The sequence below is a fragment of the Castor canadensis genome, chromosome 5 (assembly GCF_047511655.1).
Source record: "Castor canadensis chromosome 5, mCasCan1.hap1v2, whole genome shotgun sequence".
NCBI classification, from domain to species: domain Eukaryota; kingdom Metazoa; phylum Chordata; class Mammalia; order Rodentia; family Castoridae; genus Castor; species Castor canadensis.
The window spans coordinates 91,602,223-91,627,024 of NC_133390.1; the positions used below are offsets into that span (position 1 = coordinate 91,602,223).

The 24,802-nt window shown below is 37.8% G+C and overlaps 1 long non-coding RNA gene across 1 annotated transcript in view; it reads right to left on the reverse strand.

Annotated features, from left to right (window-relative positions):
- Positions 1–24,802, reverse strand: part of LOC141423085 (uncharacterized) — a 110,979-nt gene that overhangs the window by 44,720 nt on the left and 41,457 nt on the right. Inside the window, exon 2 of the long non-coding RNA XR_012447740.1 lies at positions 17,480–17,530. This is a non-coding gene — a long non-coding RNA (uncharacterized lncRNA). The remainder of the gene's footprint in view (positions 1–17,479; positions 17,531–24,802) is intronic.

Sequence of the window (24,802 nt, forward strand, 5' to 3'; positions counted from 1 at the left end):
TTTTATACCTACAAGTTTAGAGTGTCCTTCAAGAAGTCATCTAGAATAGTTTGTTGGTGAGGACACACCACAGTCACTAATGGATTAATTTTAGAACCATACTTATCCAATTTTTTATATACTAAGATTTGATTACACCTTCAGTAGTATGTGTATGTGTGATGTTGTTCTTCTCCCATAGCTAGTAGGGTATTTGGTAGAGAGTTTTTAGATAAGGAAGCTACATGCCTGAAGAAGGACTATGAGCTGGGCTTAAGGAGCCAATCAATATTTCCAGTCTACAATGCAAAATTCACCATGTAGTTTCATACACACACATAAATGTACATATGGGCGGACATGGGGCATGCCCATGACAAAAGAAGAAATAGGGAGAGGAGGAAGATATTGCCTTTTTTCTTTGTGCTTTGCATTTCTGAAGAAACAGCAGTTGGATTCATCATTTATTAATCACAAACTTTGGTGCTATGTCTTTAGAACAGAAAAGCATCACTTGATTTTCAATGCCTACTCTGCTAATTGGTAGGTTTTGCCTCTCAACTAAACTGAAAAGGGGAAGGGTGCACACTAAACCGATTGCCCTACTTAAGCAGCTCCTGGCAGGAGTGCTGAGATGGATTAACATGCATAACAGAAGGCTTACGTGACCCTGGGAGACAGTAGAACCTGAAATAACCTTAATATCCTGTCAACTTTCATTACCAGACCCCACTGAACAAGAAAAGCCTATTTAACAATCTGTCTGGGAAGGAAAAATCCATATCTTTTTTTTCAACCAGGATTTTTCATCCTGTTCTCTTTTATCCTGGGGATATTTTCTTCCACCTCACTTCTCAGAACATCACTGCGCTAAAACAAGTTATATGGTGTCCTGATTTCATCAAATTTCACAGCATGGATGCCCCTCTGTAGCCCTTGCTGCCATCATACTTGCTTCTACAAATATACCCCCAAATTTGGGGACCACAGGGTCACTACTGAAATCTCTAGTAGTCTGGGGTCTAGCAGTGTGTTAGGACCAAAAATAACTCTCTTGGCAGTTGTCCCAAGTCATCTCTAGGAAAATGTTCACCTTTGAGAAAGAGGGGAGGAGGAAGAATTTGTCCAGTTGAAGATTCAACATGTGCGAATATCTTGGCTGAGCACTTGGGCTTTTTCAGACATAGACAGACCCAGATATCTTGTCAAGTTGTCAATTGTATTTTCTGCACACATCCTGAGTTGGCTTGGCAGACCGAGTGCTGCATGCTCCTCAAAAAGGTGTTTATGGGAAATTCTAAAAATACCAGAGCACTAGAACAAATACAAAATAATTGCATTTCTGCTGCTTTTTAACAGTATTCTGAAGAAATAGACAATTCTTTCAGTCTCAGTAAATGCTTCTTCAAATTTCCAAATTAGATGTTATATCTTGAGGTGCCAAACTTCCTCCATTCACAAGATACAGCCTAGCTACAGATTAAACTCTATTTAATCAGAGAGATTGAAATCATGTTTTCTTTCTTTTTTTTAAAGAGATCACTGGGTAGTATACAGAGATCTGGTTTCTCCAAAATTAGCAGCAAGAAGCCTTGGGCAAATCATTTCTCTCCTCTGAGCCAGTAAAGGGAAAGGGAAGAGGATTAAAATTTGTTGAGTTATTGGGCACTTGACCATTATTACCTTTATCAAATAGTTTCCAATATTCCCTCCAGCTTTAATTTTCTCTTCTACTTATTGAGTGCTTAAATTGATATAGCAAATATTAGCTGGGAGCTTCTGTGGGCCAGGCACAATGCTATGCCCTGGGACAGTCATTACAATCATTAAGAGACTGAAATACTAAAGGATATTTGCAAGGTTTTTTTAATGACAAACGAGGCCATGAGCTTTATTTTTCCTAAAAATAACTGTTGTATGAGTAATACTACGACATAGTCGGATCAGGACCTTACTCTTTGAGAAACTTGTCAGTTCCCCAAGTGTGATGTACTGGGTCTTTACTTGTCTGATATCTTTATCTATAAGACAGATAAGTTAATGGGATGGTTAATTGGAAAGAGCAGTGAATTAAGAGTCAGGAGAACTGAACTCATATTCTAGCTGGGGCAGTACAAATTGGATTATTTACTTTGTCTCTCTGAGTCCCACTTTCCTTGTAGGAAGAATTTGGAATAGATGATTTAGCTTACTACTAAAATTCTCTATAGTGGAAAGAGAGAGAGAGAGAGAGAGACAGAGAGAAAGAGAGAAATTCTTGTCTAAACCTGCTTTGTACAATACAGTATCCATTGACTGCATGTGGCTACCTAGCTTTTCAAATGTGGCTAGTCCAAAGTGAGAGCTGCAACAAAAGCATCTTTTATTAATGGTTTTTAATATTGACTACATTACAAACTGATAATATTTGAGGTATACTGGGTGAAATACAATATATTATTAAAATTAACTTCACCTTTTTATCTTCATATGGTTACTGGGAAATGTTAAATTAGACATGTGGTTCATATTTGTGGCTTACATTACATTTCTTTCAGACAGCACTAGTCCAAACCCTCTGAGTTGCCAACTTTCTAAAGAACCATCAGCTTCTGAAGAGTTAGGTAGGTTTGTAATATTCTGGTGTACAGAAGAAGAAAGAGGAGGAGGAGGGGGAGGAGAGGAAGAGAAGGAAAAGTAAAGCAAGGCAGGAACATAAAGGAAGTAGGAGGGTCTGTCCCTTCTGCAGACTGACATGTTCTTACCACTGGAGACCACTAACAAGTTCTAGTTCTCCTCACTGCTCCAGGGCTTTACTAGAGCAAGCTGAGAACTAGAAAAGTGGCAGGCTTCCCGGCTTTATATTAGAAAAGACACACAGCTTCTGACAGGAGAAAAACATATGCCCTTGAAAGAAAAAGGGACCAGGAGAAAATGAGCTCAGGGACCATACAGCTGAAAGTTTAGGGGGAGCCTGAGGTAGGAGAGAAGAGAGAAGGACCTAAATTGCTCACCAGAGCTCTGCCATCTGAGTCAAATATTCTCTCTCCCTTTGCTCTCCAATTGTTTCTCTTCCCATTTCATTCTTTCCTTTACATCTTGTAATTTTCATTACTAAGCATCTTCACATTGGTCTCAATTAACTGATATTTGCCTATAAGGTCTTTCTGCTCATCCTCATTTTACAGTGAAGAAAACTGGATCTCAGAGAACTTATGCAATTTGGCCAATTTTGAACAGCTAATGATTCATGGGGACCAGGATATGATGCCATAGCTCATGATTTCAGTGGCTACATTTTTCCCACAAATTCACACCATGTGTGCCTATATTTCAACTGTTCTTTCTTAACTAACTTGGGATATATTTTAAATTCATCTAATTCTCTAGTGGCGCTATACACATGCTTTAGAAGTTATCTTACTTCACATTTTAAATCACCTTCCTAATGTATGGCAAGACTAATTTCAAAACTCCTTTTCTTGCTGCTAACTCAACATTGTCCAAATATTAATCAGATTTGAATACTTAGGCTAATAAAGTTGGCCTTCAGTTCATTTGAATAGCTCAGACAAACCGGCAAAGAAGCAAAATTAGTTGTTACCCTGTCTGCCACACAGTAACAGATTTGGGCAACAGACACATTAAAACATTTTCGTCAAATGAAATAAAACCAACTTAGTTGATTATGAAAAACCTATTAATAGAGATGTGTGAACCCAACCCCTTAAAATCATGATCATACAATTTCTGTGATTTAATTTCAACAGAAGTAACAAAGTATGTTTCTTTTTCACCCTCATGAACCACAAAAAAAGAAGACAAGGTAAATGTGTGCATTGTACTTCTTTCAAATCGAGTTCCTTCATGTTCTATCGTAATCCCCCAAATGCCAGCATTAAACCATCATTAAATCCACAAAGCTTTCAGCTCACACCCCAAGGAAGGCATAAGTAATACATACAGAAACTATGCCCATTCAAAACCACAACAGAAGCCAGGGCATCCTAAAACAAAATGGGGAATTTGACTTCAAACAAAGCCCCAAGTTGAGGATTTAAACATATATAAGAGCTAGGTTTTTTAAAAGTCTAATACAGTACAACTATCAAAATTCACATTGTTCATTATTTCATCTCAGCCAATATTTTTCATCTATGTTGCAAAATAAGATGGCATATGAACTGTCTGCATTAATCTCAAGACTGTGCCAACAAATTTAAATATAACAGGGCCAGGCATGGTGGTACATGTCTATAATCCCAGCTACTTTGGAGGTGGAGATTGAGAGGATAGTGGTTTGAGAACAGTCTACACAATAAAATTTAGCAAGACTCTATTTCAAAGAACAAGCAGAGCATGGTGGTTTGTGCCTGTAGTCCTAGCAGCGTGGGAGGCAGAAGTCGGGGGAATCATGGTTCAAGAGCCTACCCCAAAAAATAACTAAAGTAAAAAAAAGGCTGGAGGCATGGCTCAAGTGCTATAGCACCTGCCTAACAAGCACAAAGTTCTGAGTTTGAACCCCAGTTCCACCAAAATAATAACAAATACACAAAACTGATGCAGGAGGTAAAAATTATTGTCATTGCCTAATAACCTTGAGTTGTTTGAAATAGTGTATCTTTTACTGCACTTAAGTGCAAATGTACAATGTCTAATAGGAAAATCAATGAGAAATTAAGATACAATATCCATAAATAATTGAATCACAAAGAAATACAATTTGATTCAGAAAATTTCAGTGCTCAAAAACTTTCATAAACATGTGTATTACGTGAAAGAAGGTATTTCTATGCATAATAGGTTACAGGACACCTGGAGACATAGTTTAATAGGCAGGTAGATGATAGATGATAGATAGATAGGTAGATAGGTAGATAGATAGATAGATAGATAGATAGATAGATAGGAATAAAATAGGTAAAAACTATTATTTCTTTTTAAATCAGAATAAGTGTAGTAAGGATTTACTTCAAACTAAGAAAAGTCAGAATTGAATCTAGCACAAAATAATTTGGGGTGCACTTTAACATATTCAATTCACATAAATATAATTCATATGAAAAAATTTATGCATCTATTAGATCTATTATATTTATGTGAATTAAATATGTTAAATGAACTAAAGTGTGGTCATCATTTAGAGAAAACCTCTGCTGACTCACTTTTATGAAAATTAACTGCCTCCCCATTTATTGGGTTGTAAATTCTTTATTCAACAAATAATTATTGAGCACCAACTACATGCCAGGCACTGTGTACAGTACTGCACAGGTAGCATGAGCCTGTCATTGAGGAACATACAAGTGGAATCAGACAAGGCTATAAGCAAGTTCACTTAATGAGTACAAAGTATGCTGAGAGCTATCAGGGAGATACACGTGGCATGTGATGAACCTATTGCACATTAGGTAATCAGGGAAGACATCTCCAAGAAAGTGATATTAAACTAAGAGCTGAAAGACAGAAGGAACCTGTCCATCACTCAGAGAGAAAGGCAGCTTTGTGGGGTGAAATGCAGGAAGGAAAACAGAGCTTACAGGCTTGAGGAATGAAGGCTAGAGGATGGATGGGAAGAACAGAAGAACCAGAGAAGAGATCAGTAGACCTAGCTGTGATAAAGAGAGAGACTGGAGCTTCATCCAGTGCAATCACTTGTGCTGCTCTTTGGAGATCTGATTGATGAGAGGGAGCATGGACGCCAGGCCATGTGTTAGGAGGCTATTACATAACTGGAAAGATGATGACAACTAGACTCAGTGGTTGCGATGGAAATAGAGATGGGTCAGTGCACTTGAGGACAGAAGCCACAGGGCTTGCTGGTGAATTGGATGTGAGGCTTGATAAAGAGGCTTGCATCAAAGATGTCTTTCAGATATAGAGATAAAGAGATAGAGATATATGTGCATCTATATGCAATCCGGAACTTTTAATATAGACTCTTCCCAATTTAATACAAAGATTGTATTCTAAAAGTACTTTCTAGTCCATTACATGTAGAAATGCACTCTGCTTCCATAGTAATTTACTTAAACTTTTCAAGTACAGATCCTCAATCCCATTTATAACTAAATTTCTATGGAAAAAATATATTGAACTAAATATTTAAAGCTATAAGTTTCTTTCTTTCATACTAAAAGTCAGCCTTTCTTTCTCTTCAGAATCTTTAATGGCATCCATCTATGTTGGTGTTTTATAATGCTCACTTAACTCTTTACTGATTTACCCAGAAATGATTATTGGAATCCACTTCTACGCCACCACTTGGAGTGGGGCATTTGAGTACTTTTCTAAGTCTAAGTGCTGGGTTCAAAGAAACTCGAAAACAGTGATCTGGAAAAACCATTTTCACAAAATAAGAGAAACAAAGAGCAAGGGCAGAATGCACATTCTGTAAGAATAATAATTAAAGCTAGTGATTAAATTTCTTAACTAACTAGAAACTGCAGAAGGGGGGAAAATGACATGAAAAACCCCATTCAGAGTGCTTTGACTTGTCGAGTTAATTGGCTCCCATTCTTGGGGAATGTTACGACTTTACTGAATAATGGTAGGAATTTGGTTTTCAAAACATACAAGCCACAAAACAAAGCTCATATTAATGTATCAATTTCCACTGAGATTTTGGTTCAGACTTTTCTCTGCTGAAGTTTTTGTCAGTTCACGTCAATTGTCTGGATATTACAGTAGTAAGACTCTAGGTTTCTCCCAATATTTTCCAAGGGTTAACCTGAGCATTGGGACATGTAGAACAACCTACAGCAGATCACTATGCCGTAGCCTCCCAGGAAGACAGAAAGGTCAATCACCTGCTGCAGTGGCCCCACACAACACTAGAGCAAAGGCAAACTACTAGGAAAGAAGTCTTAGACAGCTTTCCTTCCACTCTCAACCAGAGACCCAGTTCACATTTGATACTGTGTTAACCTACATGTGAAATAGATGATTTTCTTTGAATCCACTCCAGGCAGAGTGTGCTTTCAGGTTTGCTCTCTAATTTGTTGAATTTTTACTGAACTTTTAGACCTCACATACCAAGCTCTTTGACTTGTAGGACGATTATGATTTTTATCTGCACAAATTTAGGTCAGCTACATGAAATTCTGTATATTACATATGGGGGAACAAACAGAAACCTTGAGAACAGATACATAGCTGGTTTTCATTTGAAATTATTTCTTCTAAGTATCTCATTCTCCAAAACTTTAATTCTAAGTATTTTGAAGAGAATTTTATGTAACTAAAACAGGAAGAATGGGGTGCCTGTTAAGACCCAGCCACCTGGACATTGTAAACAAGGAGGAATCCAGTCTTTGTCACCCAGGATCCTTCCAAGTGCAGGGAGGAGCCAGCCCTGGAGTTTCAAAGACTAACTACTAAACTCGGTTGGTTATATAGTTTAGTAGCAGAAATGTGAGTCCTGACATCATATATATCTGCATTCAAATCCCTCTCCACCAGTGTATCTCAGGAACCTTGAGCAAATTATGTAGCTTCTCAGCACCTCAGTTCAATTATTGTTGAATAGATATTACAATTCCTTTCTCATAAGTTTATTATGAGGAATCAACTAAAAACTATCCCTGAAAGTTCCTGCCATGTAATAGCCTGCCAATGAATCTTACCATAGCAGGAGTCTCAGCTGCGTTGTTTGCTACTGATATTTAGCCGAGTCTGGCTGCCTGATGAGGTGGGTCTGCCAGGAGACTGTTTGTTTCAGAAACGAGGAGCCTCCTGGGAAGGAACTCATACAGAATGAGACTGTCAGACAAACTTGGCCTTGGTATTTGGGGGAAAGGCTGGCTTTGACTCTGTGGGCTACCCCTCCCCAACACCTTCATATGTATTCATATCAGAGTCCTGGGGAAAAAGGAGACTGAACAAAAAATAAAGACAGCCGTTTTCTCTAAAAACATGTGGCTTGCTCTCTTGTATTTTTCCCACTCTTCTTGCCACAGAGTCAAAACCACTAGGGAGAATTCTGGCTGGCCCAGTAGCCATGAAATTATTCCATTGGATTGGTGGATTTGGTTTACTAAGCCCAACTCCGAGTTGCAGAACTTGGGTTATGGGCTTCAGTTACTTGAACAGAGTAAGCATCTGGCAGGGAAGCCATCTTTGGATACATTTACATTTACATGGACTTCTAGAGTCACTTAACTTTTCTAATCAAATTATTTTCCAGCCAAAATGAAAATCCACTTTTTCAATGAAAACCTCACAAGGTGACCTTCCTGTTACATAACAAGTACATTCTCTTTCTCTGGTGAGCCACTATTGTCAAGTTTCTCCCTCACCTCCACCCCCAAACAAGGATGCAGATGCTCAGTAGAATTAGAAGAGTGAGAGAACTTGACCTTGGGAGTAGCCCCATACTAAATGACACTATGAGAGGCTTAAGTTTTGAAGGCTGAAAACAGACAAATCCTAGCACATCCAGAAGTAGATCTTACCCTTTTCATACAAGCCTCCTGTCTTTCCCCCCATCCACCTCCATATTAGACAGTGCCTTTTGGTAAATAAAAACACTCATGCTCTTGAACCCTACTACAGTTTATTCTTCTTTGTTAAGTACTGTCCAACAGAGTTTTCTGCAATGAGAGGAATGTTTTATACCTGCACTATCCAACACAGAGGCCACTTATGCCTACTGAGCACTTGAAATGGAACAAGTGTGACTAACAAACTGAAGTTTTAATGCTTAAATTTAATGAATTCAAATTGCCACTGGTCACTATTTGAGCAATGCCTATTTAGAGAATCACTCTTCAACAATGTGGGCTCCTGTCCATTCTGTCAACTGTTTTATCAGTAACTCTGTCAGGGTCCTGGATCCCAACTATGTAGTTTTATCCTGTTTGCACTAGTTGAATTTGAATTTGAATTCCTCAGTCGGAGTTTATGGAAAACAAATTCTGCTGAAAGAAATTGAGCATCATACAACTCTCAAGTAGTCCTAAGGGGGCTGGATATAAAAGTTGTTTTGAGTTTCATCACTTGGAAGACCAAAAAATGGAACCCTGAAGGATAAACACTAATTTAGTTCTCTCTATAATTCCTGAAGCCCTTTTGAACATCCTTGGCTCCCTGGGACATCTCCAGCAGATCCACCTACCTTCTTTTTATGTCCATAACCTACTCCCAGGAGAACTGAGATGTTACTTTTCTTCTAATTCCTGAAGGACATACTTTTATTCATTGAGGAAAAGCATTTTCTCACATCCAAAAATGCTTTAAAACATTGTCATTGACTTCTTGTTTTAAGTAGAACATAGGCTTGTACACATAGGTATACATACATGCATATACATGTATTTACATATACACACATATATGTGTATATACACATTGTACATATATATATATATATATATACACATGCACATACACATATCAGAAAGGTGGCCTTGGTTAAACAAAACTAAATGGTCTTCAAAACTATTTTTCAAATTTCAGAGTACAAGCTAGGTATAGTGCAATCCTAGTACTCAAGAGACAGAGGCAGGAGGATCATGAGTTCAAGACTAACCTAAGGTATATAGTGAGACCTTATCTATCTATTTATTTGATAAATAGATAATTTATTATTTATTTATAGATAATATAAATAGATTATCTAAATAGATAATTTAGATAAGGCACAGAAATCTTCAGTTTTACCAGCATCCTAGCAGATATGGAGGCAGGTAATTCTCAGAATTCACTTTCAGAAGATTTGAATTAGAAAAAGTAAGTTAAGTATTTTAATCCATCTGTTGTTATGCCAAAAGAATTTGATGGCAACAGAGCAAAATGAAAAATGAAACCTAGAACACCTTTTACAAACATGAACTGGTCTTTAGCTTTTTCCTGCAACTTCCAGATCACTTACCTGATGTGCTTGCATCTTTTTCAAGAATCTAAATTACCTGTGTCCTGAGTCCCACCTCAGAAACTGCTCCACTAACAATGCCACAATCTATTCTCCCATTCTACAGTCATTAGTAAGGTCCATTCTACACAGCTACAAATCATTGCTTCTTGGACCACATCTACACTCATTCAGATGGACCCTTTTTCAGACAGCCTATGACATCTATATTCAACTATTTCTCACATTCAAGGGGACTGTGCTTAATGTATCTTTTTGGACTATAATTTCACTTCTGATGTTAACCTTGTATCTTTAAAGGTTTGATACATAATAACAACAAAGCTTTGGGTGGCAGTAAACCTCCTGGAATTAAGAAAACATATATATTAAAAGTGAGATTAGAACATTCATGGGCTGTTGAAACTTCATTCTTGTCCAAAGCTCTTTTGCATCTACAAAAAAATATTTTCTACTGTCTAGGGACAAATTCATTTGACCCGTATTTGTCACCTACAAACCAAGCATACTACTAAGCTTTCAGGATCTTTGGAATTTAGACTAACTTGGGTGGAAGTCATGGTGGGTGTTTAGGAATATGGGAGAAGGGAGACTAGAAGGAGCCTACAGGCACATCTAATTATTTAACCAGAACAAGGGCTCGAGTAACTGACCTAATTCCAGCAACACTCTCTGGGGTTTGCTGGGAAAATAAGGAAATCCAAAGGAACAAGAACCAGTATTGAGTATTGGGCTGTTTGAAAGGGAAGCACTGAGAGAGAGACCCTGGCAGCAGAAGTCATCCTGGGGGATATATTAACATTGGGACTCCAATAAAGACTTGGTGCTAATGAATATAATATGGTTCTCACTTGGTTTGAATAAGGTATAAATTAGGGACCATTCATACAAACTTTGGCAATAGACAATTGCCAGCCAAACAGACAGGTTGTAGAGGAAGTGATAGTAGGAGTTTTGTGACTCTTAGGCTGTACAGCCATTCAGAGCCTGGTGCAGTGGTAAGCAGATAAGCAGCTGTGGAGCAGCACCAAGAATGGTCAGTGTCAACTCTAAGCCATGGCTAGGTCAGTGGACCTCAAATATGGAAATCATTCCCTCTGAGTCCATAATCTGGGCTGGTAGCAATGACACAGGAGAAACTGTAATAAAATATTTCTTTGCTCTGGCAGAATCATACCAAGAACTAATTCATAGGTAGAACTAAGAGCAGCTTTGTGCAATGTCTCCTTACACTTGACACTTACCTTCTGTTATAATAATATAGGCTCTACCATAAAACATATTGTCTGAACCAGTTTTGGGTTCCACAACCAGATTTTCCATCATCCATACTTTATATCATCATCTTAGTCAAAGGAATCTTCCTAAGAAACAAGGAGGATCCAACTGATGCACAGAACTGTGATAGTGCCCCATATTACACTTGGTTGGTCATGTCCTTTAATTAATTCTTCAAGGGTACTTGTCTCTTCCTTCTTCCCTGCCAATTTTACCTCCATTAGTTTGACCATGCCATCAAAAGATGGATATTCAAGCCAAAACATAGCTAGCCAACATTTTGGAGGTGAAAATAAAAATGCTTCTAAAAGGCATATTAATGTCAATCAAATGGTAAATAAAGCAAAATCAAAGGTATAAGATCACCAAGGCAAAAGTACTCCTTAGTTATGATTTGCAGATGAACATTTTTCATAACTTTGACCAAAAAAAAAAGTTAATACAACAAAAAAGTAAAATGGCTGGGACATGACTCAAATGGTAGAGCACTTGCTTAGCAAGTGCAAGGTCTTGAGTTCAAACCCCAGTACCTCCAAAAAGAAAGGAAAATGGAACAGATGATAATTGCCAAAGTTTGATCCAAAAATTTCTTCAACACAAAACTGTTCTAAGACTGGGGGGAGGGAGGACAAAGTAGAATGATAGAGGGGGTGAATTTAATTAAGATGTATTGTAAGCACTTTTGTAAATATCACAATGTACCCCCAGTGCAACAACAATACGATAATAAAATTTTTTAATTTCTTCAACAAAATGATTTCTGTTCAATATAAATAAACATTCATTTGCATGTATTTATTACTCCTAATTTTCAGGCACATCAGAGGTCAATTAAGAAATTGATAAACCTCTCTCCTGAAAAAATCGAAGGAGAAATATATTAACACACCATTAATATGCTCATCAGAAAATAGAACTCGGTAATCACTGCTAAAAGAAAATGTCCATGTTAATGCCTCCAGATGGAAGGCTAATGAAAAAATTGTCTTTCTTTTCACACCTCAAATAATGAATAAAATGGAATCCTCATCTGTAAAATAACAGACACACATTAAAATGTTTTATACTTGGATATTACAAGTAAATCTTTAAAAAAATCTAACACCTGTCAAACTCAGAAACATAGGCTTTCTAATGTTTTCTCATGGCACTTTCACAATTTATATCAATTTAATAAATTAATAGCTTATTCATTAAATATTCTAAGAAGTCAAGTTACTTGAAAAGTATACATAGTATCTATGTGGTGGTTAATTTTGTGTCAGGTTAGCAAGAGGGCTAGTTAAACAGTATTTCTAGGATTTTCTGAGGATTTTTCTAGAAGATATTAGCATTTGAACTGGCAGGCCAGACAAAGCAAAGCAGACTCTCACCCCCACTCCACCCAGACTCAGCGTTCCTGGTTCTCAGACCTTCAGACATGGACTAGAATCTGTACCATTGGCTCTCTGGCTTCCAGGGCTTCAAACTACACCACCAGTTTTTCTGGTTCTCCAGCTCACATGTTTATAGACTTATGTACAGGTCGTGGGATTTCACAGTCTTCATAGTGATGTGAGCCAATACTTCTAACCTTATAATAAACCTCTTCCTAAAGAGACATTTCCCTTATATACCACTGGTGCTAGTCCTCTGGAGAGCCCTGAGTAACATAACCTAGAAGAGATGGTCAAGCAATGTCTAAAGCATTTAAACTGATTAGAGTGTATTAGAACAGATTTGGAGAATAAAATAACCCTAAATGAAGCCACTATTTCAATCATTTTATGTTAAAAATTCTAAAGATAGTAAACTATGCCTCCCTCCAATATAAAATAGAGATATTGCAACTTTGGCCTTGACAGGAAAGAAATAGACCCATTGCTGAATGGTTCATTCATTTAGCAAATCTTTGTTGAGAACCTATCAATTATCTGGCACTCTGCTTGCTGATAAAGATTCAAGTGAATTCAGTTAATCTAGTCTTCCCATGTTAAAGTTGAAAAGCTCTTCCCTTTCTAGCTACAAGTTTCCCCATATCAGCTAACACTATGAGAACTGTAAGGTAGAATACACTTGGTGGATGTATAGGACAAGGAGCATGAGAATGGGAGAACTAAGTGCTAAGAGTAAACTATAGGTACGAGCAAATTTAAAGGAGCCTTTCACATCACACACTGCTGGCACACACTCTGGGAATTATTGATGGTTTTAAATTTAGCAGAACTGTGGTTATATCTTTGTTTTAGAACATTTGGAGATAGAATGGGATCAAGTGTGGGTGGCAAGTTATCAACAGTCATCAACTGTTGTGATCAGGAGAAAAATGAGAGATGGCTTAGTCTGTCTTCGAAGTGATGGGGATATCAAAACATGAAAATATTCAAATAATACTGAAGAGTTAGTCTCAAGAAGACTTCTGATGGGGTGAGGAGAAGGAGAAGGCAAAGAAGATGCTTCACTTCATTTTCCTGGACCCCAATTGTTTCATCTCTAAAATACACTCATTATCCTAACAGTAAGTGCATTGTAGGTTTGATGTAAGGAAATGAAGAAAAGTAATGGAAGTAGAATCATTTTGTAAACTGTCAAAGTGTTTGTTTAAAACAACAACAAACATGTGAGAGGAAGAAATTCTCTTTTTTGAGTTTCAGTTTCTTCTATGAAAATAGAATATTCCAGTTCTAACATTCCATGATTCTATGACATTCTTCTTCGCAAGACAGAATACTCAGTTCCTTGAGATGAAATAGAAAGATAAGGCAGTAACTAGCCACTACTGACTTTAAAATGAGCCATTAATTCTCCCCAATGTCTTAACATATGATAGGCAAGCATTCATCCGTGCAAAAAATCATTACTGTGCTGTCCTCTCTATGCCACACTTGGACATGGAGTTGGTTCCTAAGATGAGCTGCTTAAAGTCAGAGCTTCCTCTATGCTGTATAGATACATAGAAGTCTGGCATATCTTGAACTTTCCTCCCTCTATCCTGCAAAAAGACAGCCAGCCAGCCTTCCTCACAAGCCCTCTGAAAAATACCACATGACTTCCAGATAAGTTCTAAACCTATTAATATTTGCCTTACTTCTTGATGGTGGCACTAGGGTCTGTTCTTAAATTAATAAATTTCCACAAAATATATGAGAAACCAGATTCATTGATTATGTATTTAAATCACCATTGTCATTATAGTTGTACTTTACATTTGACCATTTAATCAATCCCTCATTGATTTATCCAGAATGAGTATGCAGGAAAAACAAGCTTACTTTACTATACCCTGTGGCCTCAACAAATAAATTATTCTGTGATCATTCAGGAGTGGGGACTATTACAGTTGTTTCCCAGATTCCCTTTCCATCTTTGAGCTTGTCTTAAACCTTGTACAATCCCTCACCTCTCTAGACATATTCTCCTCAACTTTTAAGAAAATAAAATATATAAAACATTGTATTTGTTCAGCATTTCTCTATAAGATCAACTACTTGATACCCCTGTGATCAGACATAACACAAGCTTTCGTTATATTTTTCTGGCTGAAAATACAATTATCTGCATCCAGATGACTTTTCAAAGCCTTAGTTTCATACTTTGACTTTAGCTCACATTTAAAGCCACTGACTACTCTTTCCTTTAGAGCTACTTCTTAGTTAGCTACCATACCAAAAAACTTACAATCAATAGGGGAGTTGAGAAAAAAACTTTAACTTGGAAAAATATGAGAGCAAAAAGTCTTGAAAACTACTTGGTGATCCAGCCAAGTGGGGTAATTCAGAGATAGGTCTTTAAATATATATATATATATATATATATATATATATATATATATATATATATATATATATATATATATAATATTTTTATATATATATATATTTATATATATATTTTATATATATATAAAAGAATCGAGGGAAATGACTATACTAATCTTGTCCTGGATTATTTTTTTTTTAAGGACAACATCCGTTCCAACTTTTTTCCTAGTATAGAGTTCTTCATTGTTTCTAGCTCATTAACTTTCCTCTGTCTCTCCCAGAACCACACATCTCACCACTGTTTTGCTTATGGGAGGCATAAACAAAAGCATGACATTTTAAGGCATGATCCCATGGGGCATTCAAGAAGTTTATATTTCACTGGAAACTCTGAGAATCTTTTGCCTAGCTCAGAAGAACATCTGCTTCCTCTTAGCAGCTTTAAATACGCTTTGATCCTGACGTCCTCCAATATCACCCACACAATGTATTTGAGGTTTTCCTGAGTAAAATAGGAGAGCAGAGAGGCATTTGAATTGGGGCAAAGTGCCACTTTCCAGGAGACTTCTAACTAAAGGTTTTACTCAAGAATCAAACAACACAGTTTTAGTGCTGAATACTCTTGGGTCTTCCTTAGAAACCTCTTTCTGCCATAACACTTAGCATCTATTCAGCATTTTAAAAACGTTAAACAAATTACTGCTCAGCCAGCCCTTTCTTGGGAAGTCAATTAGATAGAGCATAATTTGTAGAGGGAAAAACCAAGAAATGAGCGGGCTATATTAGAATTCAGATGTGGACTCCATGTTTTCCATTATGCCTCCCTCAGACCACCAAGAGTTTCCATGTGTCAGCATTATTTTATTCAAGATCTTCTACTAATATTACTGAGTGATAATTGTCTATTTCAAATTTGTAATGCTCCAGCAAGTAAAATTACTGTAGGTTCCTTTATTTATTGGTTCATTTCAAAATTACCAACTGAATGAAGGGTAACATTTGGATGCTATAGTTCACTTTTATCAAGCTAAATAATCATCTACTTCTGTGGTCAATGAACTACAGCCCCCAGCTCCTGTTGTTGTCAATAAAGGTTTATTGAAACACAGTCATATTCATCTGTGCACATATTGTCTATTGGTGCTTTTGCACTGTAACAGCAGATGTGAAGCTCCATTAAGCAGTTCTGAGAGAGAACACTCAACCAGCCCAACAACCCCAGTTTTTACCTGTAGCCCTTTACTAAATAAGCCTCAGTGATTTCCAAACACTTCATCTAGCACACAGGGATCTTTTGAAAACCTGGTCAAACACACAGATCCTGCACCCTGGAGCTTCTGATTCAGTTAGTTGGTGGAAGGGAAGATGGGAATATGTATTTTTAAAAACTTCCTTCAGATGATTAGGTTGTGCAACTCCATTTGTGGAATACTGTTCCAGGTGATGGAGATTAAGGGTATTCTCTAGGCAGTACCCATGGGAGAATATTAAGGAAAACTTCCTTGGAAGTGGTAGTCATCTCCGAGTTTTGATGGACTTGGATTGATAGTGATAAAATACAGAATATATTAACAAAAATAGTTTATGCCAAGGTGCAGAGGTAGGAAGAAGCAATTGTGCAGTAAAGAAACAAAACTAACCAAAGATATGGTGTATGCCAAGTCATAAAAGAAAATACTATACTGGTAAGGAGCTGGGAATGAAAACAATAGATGTCCTGAATGCTTATTGAAAACACTTCAAATACAAACTAATAGTTCAAGATCTTCATCTTCAACTTGCAAAAGAGCTGATTTGGCCAAGCAGCATATCTTAATCCCTCCGTGAACAATGGAAGGTATTTGCAATATGGTAGATTAGAGTCATCTTAGAATTAACCAATGGCCACTTCAGAGTTTAAACCTGTAACTTTAATCTCATGAGCAATGTTTTTCTTATTATTGTTGTTGTTTTGTTTTGTATGAGTATCTGTGTGTCTTTGTGTGTGTGTGTGTGTGTGTGTGTGTGTGTGTGTGTGTGTATGAGTGTGTGTATTTTAGACAGGGTCTCACCCAGGCAGGCAGACCTCATACTTGTGATCTTCCTGCCTCAGTCTCCTGAGTGCTGAGATTACAGCTTTGTGCCACCATGCCCCATTAACGAGCAGTGTTCTTAGACTTTACTGTGAACTAGCGTGACTTGTAGGGCTTGTTAAAACTCAGAAAGCTGGGTCTCACCCCCAGAATGTCTGGGTCTCACCCCCAGAATGTCTGCCTTACTGGGTTTGGGACCAGTCCTTATATTTATATTTCTAACAAGTCCCCAAATGATGCTGCTGATGCTAGTCCAGGAGCCACTCATCTAATCACATAAGACAAATAGGTAGAAAGGGAAGGGTCACATTAGTGCAACAGGTTTTGTCATGTTAAAGCGGATCAGCTCTATGGCTTTGCACCATAGCAGACCTATTACCATCCTTCAGGTTTGAACTTGTAGGGCTCATTGCAGTTTTGATGAAAGCCATATTAAAATTACAGGCTCATAGATAATAATAGGAATAATAATAGAATAGGCCTTAGAGATGAGTTAGTTAGACCTTTTATTTTATAGAACAAATGGGAAAACTGAAAATCAAAGAAGTGACATGACTTACCTGAATCCAGTTCCTAATGTCAAACCAAGAGTTCCATCCTTCAGAAGAAACCTGCATAATAAAAATGGTGATGGTTAATATAGAAAAATAAACCATGTCCCTTGAGTTTACTAAACAGCTTACAAATGGCAACAACATATGAATTTGAATCTTAGCAATGATGCCAATAATGAAATCCTTATTGAAAGGATACCCACATTTGCAGAAACAGCCAAAAGAGAATTAGTCAAGATTAGAAATCAATTTTGCCTCTTGAGTAACTGATCCAAAATTTATTTCTACTGTATTACCTTGGACTTTCAAAAGCAAACCATCACATTGCTAATATTGACTATAGTTTATTTCACTCTTCACTATTTTGCTGAATTTTATGTTTATGGAAATAGAAGTTTGATTCAGGTTCAAGTCCTATTCTCTGACTATGGGTAAATGGCAACTCAGGTAACAGCTGGAATTGATTGAGAGCGATATCTAAGCAGAGATGCTTTTAGCTACCTCTGGGCTCCCAGAACACTTAGAAATAATTCAGGTATGGTTTCTTATCAGCTGGGTATTAGCAGCCTGTAAATTTCTATCTCCATTCAGCATAATGGGTTCTGACAGAGTAAAAGCCACCTGGAAAACATTTAAATGTCCTTTTTTAAGAGGTTGTTTAGTTACTTCTTCCCCAAGGGACAACCAATCAACAATACATTATTTTAGCTTGTTAACATGTAGGATGTGCCAGGCTTTTGTTTTGCTTCTTTGTTTTGTTTTCCATTTGTTTTAGTTTTTTGCTCTCTATGTTCTTCATTTGTCTTTCAAATGTGGAGTAAAAACAATCTATTTTCCTGTCCAGCCTCATGTCATATGTAGATAAAAATGAGTTAATCTTTAATGAAGCAGAAAGTGAGTTATATAAAGGCAATTTCCTTCTAGGCTTTACATGATAGCTCTTGTTCATTTTATTGGGTTCATCAACCAAATGGTTATTTATTCATATATCCATCCAGAATATATCGAGCACTGCTATGTGGAAGGCATTCCCACAGACTTTGAGTTTTTCTTTTCCCTCCAGTAATTATTAGAAAGAGGAAGGGGCAAGCACATACTGCTCAGACACAAGTTGAATCCCGTCTGCCCTTTTGTTCTGTCGTGGCATCATTCCTGTAACTCTAGATTGGTTAATCATTTTACCAAACAAGATTACCCTTCTACCATTTCAGAAATAAAGGATCTAATGATTTATTGTTTTAAAAACTCAGGTATTATTAAACATTCTATTTATTTTTAAGTAAAACACAATTTTCCTCAGCCTGGTATTTTGAGGTCTTCTTTACTCTGGTGTTCCTTCCAGAGGTCTTCTTTACTCTGGTGTTCCTTCCAAATTTATCCTAACCTTGAATAAACCAAGCATTCATGTTGGGCTGTCTAGGCGCTATCTGTGACCCGTGTAGCTGGCATATAAATCTACTTCCATGTGTGGCTGCTTTCCTTCAACCTAGAATGACCTTCACTTCCACAAAGGTCATGAATCCTCTGAAGAAGAAGCTGAAGTCAGCATCCTTTGTTGGGCTTCTTTGGAATCCAAGATAAACCACATTGAGATGTTTCTCTAAATTTCTAGAACACTATTCTGTAACACTCATTTGACACATGTAAGATTCTTCCTTGTATTATAAATTATTGGTTTATGGGTGCTGTAAGCTTTTTGAGGAAAAACTGCAGGGCATATGTTTCTTTGTATACATCATGGAGTTTAACATATTATTAAATGGTTAGGCTTGCTTGAGTGGGAAGAGAGTGGTCTCAGAAATGTTTATGGTAATGGTCATTGTTAGAGAATATTGAGAAATGTCTCCAGCAAAAGAGTGCCCATGGAATCCACTCAAAAAATAAAAATCTTGAGCTAGGGACAATGGTACACATCTGTAATTCCAGCAGTTGAGAGACTGAGAAAATAGGATTGAGAGTCCAAAGCCAACCTGGACTCCATAGTGAAACCCTGTCTCAAAACACCAAAAACCCAAAACCAAAACAAACAAATGCCCTTGAGTTACTTAGGTTAGTTACTAAAAAGGTTAACCAAATTTTTAAAGTCATTGCAGTTGAATTTTAAGAAGTGTGGTTTTTTTTAATAATAAGCTTTGAGAATTAAATAATCTCAACATTACATAATGTAGCCTTGCAGTAGATAGTGTATTTATTCTTCAAAGAGCTTTTAAAATCTTTGCTAATTAATTAACTCATTAATCACTAGCTAAACCAGCAAGCTGTGAAGAAGTTTGCAAAAAGGAAAGCAAATAGCTGTAATAGTAGCAAAGTGAAAATAATAATAATAGTAATCATATTCTAAAGAGTTGAAAAAAGGGGTGTCATTTGATTATACACTGGACATGAAGTTTGCATTTTTTTGTTTTCCTTTGTTGTTGTTCTTCTGTTTTTGGTATGAAGAAAGTTTATCTGACATGGACATTAGACAGTGTCTCATTGAATATCACCTCTTTTTGCAAACAGCTCACAATGGCAGCTTTTTACACAGTAGGTGCTAGGGTTTTTCATTTCACATAGCAGGATGGGAACCATTATGTAGAACCCTTCATGTTGCAGCTCCAAAACGTGCTTCAAGAAATGTGTAAAGGAGAAACGAGAATAGACAGGAGCAGAAAAGGTGATGCAAAATAATTGTTTTAATAGATTTGTCAAATCCTCAAATTAAAAAGAAAATATTCCATTTGAAGCTAAGTATGTTTGATACCTTAAACTCTATGGTAATGGCAAATTACAAACTTTAGTCTTTAAAAATATCAACAATCCCTGATCCCTTGACTTATATCTTGAAGGGCATCTCTCCAGGTGTCCCCTAGTAATTCTGGTATTGAGACAAACAGAAGGACAGGTGGAGGTGTGCATGGGTGTTGGTAATCTTCATCTAATGCAAAGGCTGGTAATTCACTCACCCTTACAGCAATTTTAAAATCAATTCAGTATTTCCTGGACAGGCTGACGTCACCCCTCTCACATCAGAATGAAGGCCTAAACAGCTGCTTGCTTTGTGCTCATTAAAATTCTGTATACCACACTATGCAGAAGCTGACATCTATTTTCAGGGCAGCCATAAAACAGAGCAGTAAGTGTTCTTGTCTCTGGAGCCAAGGTGGGGAGGACAGAGAGGAGTCATGAGGGAGAGGTCCACAGAGAGGAAAGAGAGAGGAAAGGTGGTGTTAATCTGTTAATGTTTACCAAATGCTAGCAATAAAATGAAGCATCAGCCATATACATTAATAAAGCTTCCAAAAAACAGAAATGAATTCAAGAGCACAAGAATTTTAACCTATGAGAGACCAGCCAATAAGGTAGTACACAAACAATTTAATCTTGGAGAATGACTTTCCACCCAGGAAATTGAAAACATTATTCAGTTCTTTCACTATTTTCATTAAGTAGTTTTTCTTCCCACAATCCATTTATAAAGGAAAATATCTGTCACCTATCTTGGTACTATTTGCACAAACATGGAGCCTAGTCCTTACAGGTATCCATTACATATGTGGGGGAGGGGTATGCATACATCCACATCTCTATATGCAAATAGAGTATGAATATACATTTGTTAACAGGACCTCAGGGTCACAATTGCCTTGGTGGAACAACTCTGAACAAAGCAGAGGGTTGGCTTCAGTTTTGCCTGTATCCTGAGGGTCGTATTTGGCTCTGCTCCAATGTAGGGAAGTAGGGTGGTTACATAAAGCATTAGACTTTTACAGAGCTCAAGGAACAAAGTTGCTGTCTTTTCCCCATGAAAATATACCTTTTGTGCAATTATATCATTCAACTAGGGCTTCAGAAACTCTATGGCTTATGCTGAGGCCTTGGGAGTAGTGGTTGCAAAAGGGAGGCTCCACCCAGAGACAGGGTTATGACCTCACAATGCTCTTGGAGAAACTTACATGCTGTGCTTTCTTCAGAGGCCTCTGACAAAGAAAGGATGACCTTAAATCCTCAAATTCAGAGCAAGACAGTCACTCTGCTTTTGAACATTCCATACCAAGTATTCTATTTACCTGGGCAACAGACAGACCCAATTTCAAGTACCATGAAAATATTCTCAATGAGAGCCTGCTGTTGCCAACGTAGTTCTTTCTTATTCCCATTCTGCACACACACACACACACACACACACACACACACACACACACAGCCTGTCCATGCACATATGGTAAAAAGCAAGCCTTTTATTCTAAGAAGGGCAAGCTGACCTTTCAGAGTTCATTAGAAACATATCCCAGAACAAATGCTCATACTCTCATCTTTCTAGAATAGGATCCAATGTTCAAAGGCAAGGGAGATTTGCCTAAATAAACCTCCCCCCCCCCCACCCAGGTCAAAGAGAAAGGAAAATGGACAGAGTTCTTCCAGGAGGGACTGGCACTGTGCCTGCTTGGCACAGGAGGGAGCCAGATTCTCTCTGCCTACATCTTCTGTTCTGAGAGACAGCCTGTTTCCAGCCTGAGCTGTGGCCTGGCTGGAGCAACCAAGAGGAAGGTAACTGTGCACTGTGGAAGTGTTTGGGATGAAAGAGTCCCACTAGAAACCATTCCACAAATTGATGGAAAGGGGGCACCCCTGGGGGTGCTCCTGGTGTAGATCATTCTGCCCTATGAAATGACATGGCAAGGGAGCACAGTTAAGTGGGTAGGGCACAGCATAGTTTCCAAGGACACAGAGCAAAGGAGGGTATCTATGTCATCTCTCTCTTTGAGCAACTAAGTTCAAATCTCAGTCCTGCCATTCTCAGCTCTGCGCCCTACAGCAAGTCACTGAACTCTCTGCTTCAATTTCTTTGCCTATAGTTAAGAGTAACAGTATCTACTTTATAAGGTAATTATGAGGATTAAATGAGGCAGATTTTCAAAGGGCTAAGGAAGAAGTACCTGGAACACAGGTAATACTGTGTAAGTGTTAAGTATGATTATTAGCACAGATACCATCTGATTTCCCATAAGCCTCCACTCAGACTTTAAAAGGAAGGACAAAGGGAACCCAGTCTACTGTACCTATGCTCCCTGCCTTGGACCCAAGCTGTCCCTAAGCTAGTAGGGCTTACACTCCTTCAACACCCACCCAATTACCTATGTCTGTTGGGCCAGTGAAAGCAGTAAAGTAGACATCCTCATTGCCCTGAAATAACCTAATGAAGAAAGTATAATGGTGGCCCTGGGTCTAAAGGAGAACCCAGTCTACTTCCTGAGTCCAAGTATTGAGGCTCCTGAAGCACTTTGTGAATCTGAGCCCCAGCGGCCTCCTTATTTATTATTAACCACATGAGGAAGAAAATAGAGCCACCGAGACTTTCTTCTTCACTTTCAGAGTTCATTATTGCCTGTCCAAAAAGCACCTGCTCCTTGCGATTATCCACAACCTGCTTGCCACTCACTATCCTTGCAGGGGACTGAGCAGCCAGAGGCTTCTAGATGGGAAGCTGTGATGAAATGTGTGTTCTTTCAGAGAGACTGGAGTTTTCTATCTAGAGATGCCATGTGAAAGCTGTGTCTAATCAAAGCATATATTTTCCAAACCAAAATCAAACCTAAGTACATCACTGAGGATTTTCAGATGGCTTTTGGGATGGTCCTGAGACCATTTTTAAAAGACGTTTGCATGCCAAAATATTGGGTTTTAGAAACTGTGAAAGAAAGAAACTATGAAAGGCCAGAATAGTTTACTAATTTGAAAAATTCAGGTTCTCTCCATATACATTCACTTGTGAAATTAAAAGGCAGGAGATAAGGAACTGTTTTTTAAAGGAACACTACACTTAGCATTTATAAGGATTACCCTCTTGTTCTTATGTCCATCTGAATAGGAAGAGAAGCTACAACTATGTTTTAAGTCTCTGTGGGCATTACCAGAGCATTGGTGCTCATGGGTAGAATTGCCAAAGAACGCCACAATCCTGTCCCTCAAAGTAGACAATCTTTGTGTACCAGACCACACTCTCCTTTCCTCCGGGTTATCCAGAAGGAAGGTATCCTTCCTCTTGAGCACTTCTGAGCTGTTCCTTGTGTTCTGGACTATGAAACCAGAGCTGAAAGAGTGGGCCCATCAGAGCTTCCCGTGGAACCAGTCTTACATCACAGTGGGTGGTCTCCACACCCCTTGCCTGGATTTAGATCTTGGTTGCCTGACTGAGTAACCTCTCTAGACCTGAGCTTTAGCATTGGGAAAACGGAAATGGTAACCCGCATCCGATTCACTGAAATAACTGTAGTGACATGAGCAAAGAACTTGGTTCACGAAAAGAGTTTGATGAATTCTGTTGTCACTAGAAGCAGCATTAAACTATAAGATTTAATTTATAAGCAATTAATAGTCTTCTCCCCATCTCCTAGGGACTGAGAAAAATAGAAAATATAAAGCATCTTTCCCAACGTTAACTCACTTTAATATACCAGAGTAGAAAATACACATATATAATTTTTAAAAAGAAATTAATGACTGATTTTCAATGAGAGAAGCTCAGAGTGGAAATGGTTTGGGCATTGTCTCCCTACCCCACACCTCCTTGGTCTGGACCTGCTGTTTCATTCAAAGCCAACAGCAGCCACATGCCACTTGCCATCTATTGAAATGGTAACACCAAAGACTGTGGAGGTTGTAATAGCTGTTTTTGTACAAATAAGCTAAGTAAACTACTGCAGAGGCTCAAACAACCTGTGTATCTGGGTGATGATTTTTCTGTTGGATTTGCAAAACAAATTGAAATATTTTAAGTTGAATTTCAAAACTGAAGATATACTCTTTACTTGTAAAATTGTGGACATTAATTTGTATGCTTTCTGGTTATTTTTGCTCTTTTGCTCTGTGAGCCTTAGTTTTTGTTTTTTCAATTTATGAAGTAGGAGGCCTAAACAAGATGCATTCTGGAGCTATTTTTTTAACCTTTTATTATCCTGTAAAAATTTCAAATCTCAAAACCCATATTATGGAAGTGTCACAAGGAAACTCCCTGTATAGCTATTTGGAACAAACAAAAATGTCTTTTTTTTTTTTAAATTGGAGAATAGGAGGTAGAACAGGTCCTGTTGGGATGGGTTGATGCCAGTGGGAGTGGGGAGAATGTGAGAAAGGGGTGTAGGAGGGTGAATATGGTGAAAGTACTGTGTACACCTGTGTGTAAATGGAAAAATGAGACCAGTTGAAACTATTTCAGGAATGAGGGGAGGGAGGATAAGGGAGAATGATGGAGGGGATGAATTGAACTATGATATATTTGATATATTTTTGTAACTGTCACAATGTGCCCCCAGCACAACAATAATAATAATAATAATAAACCCATGT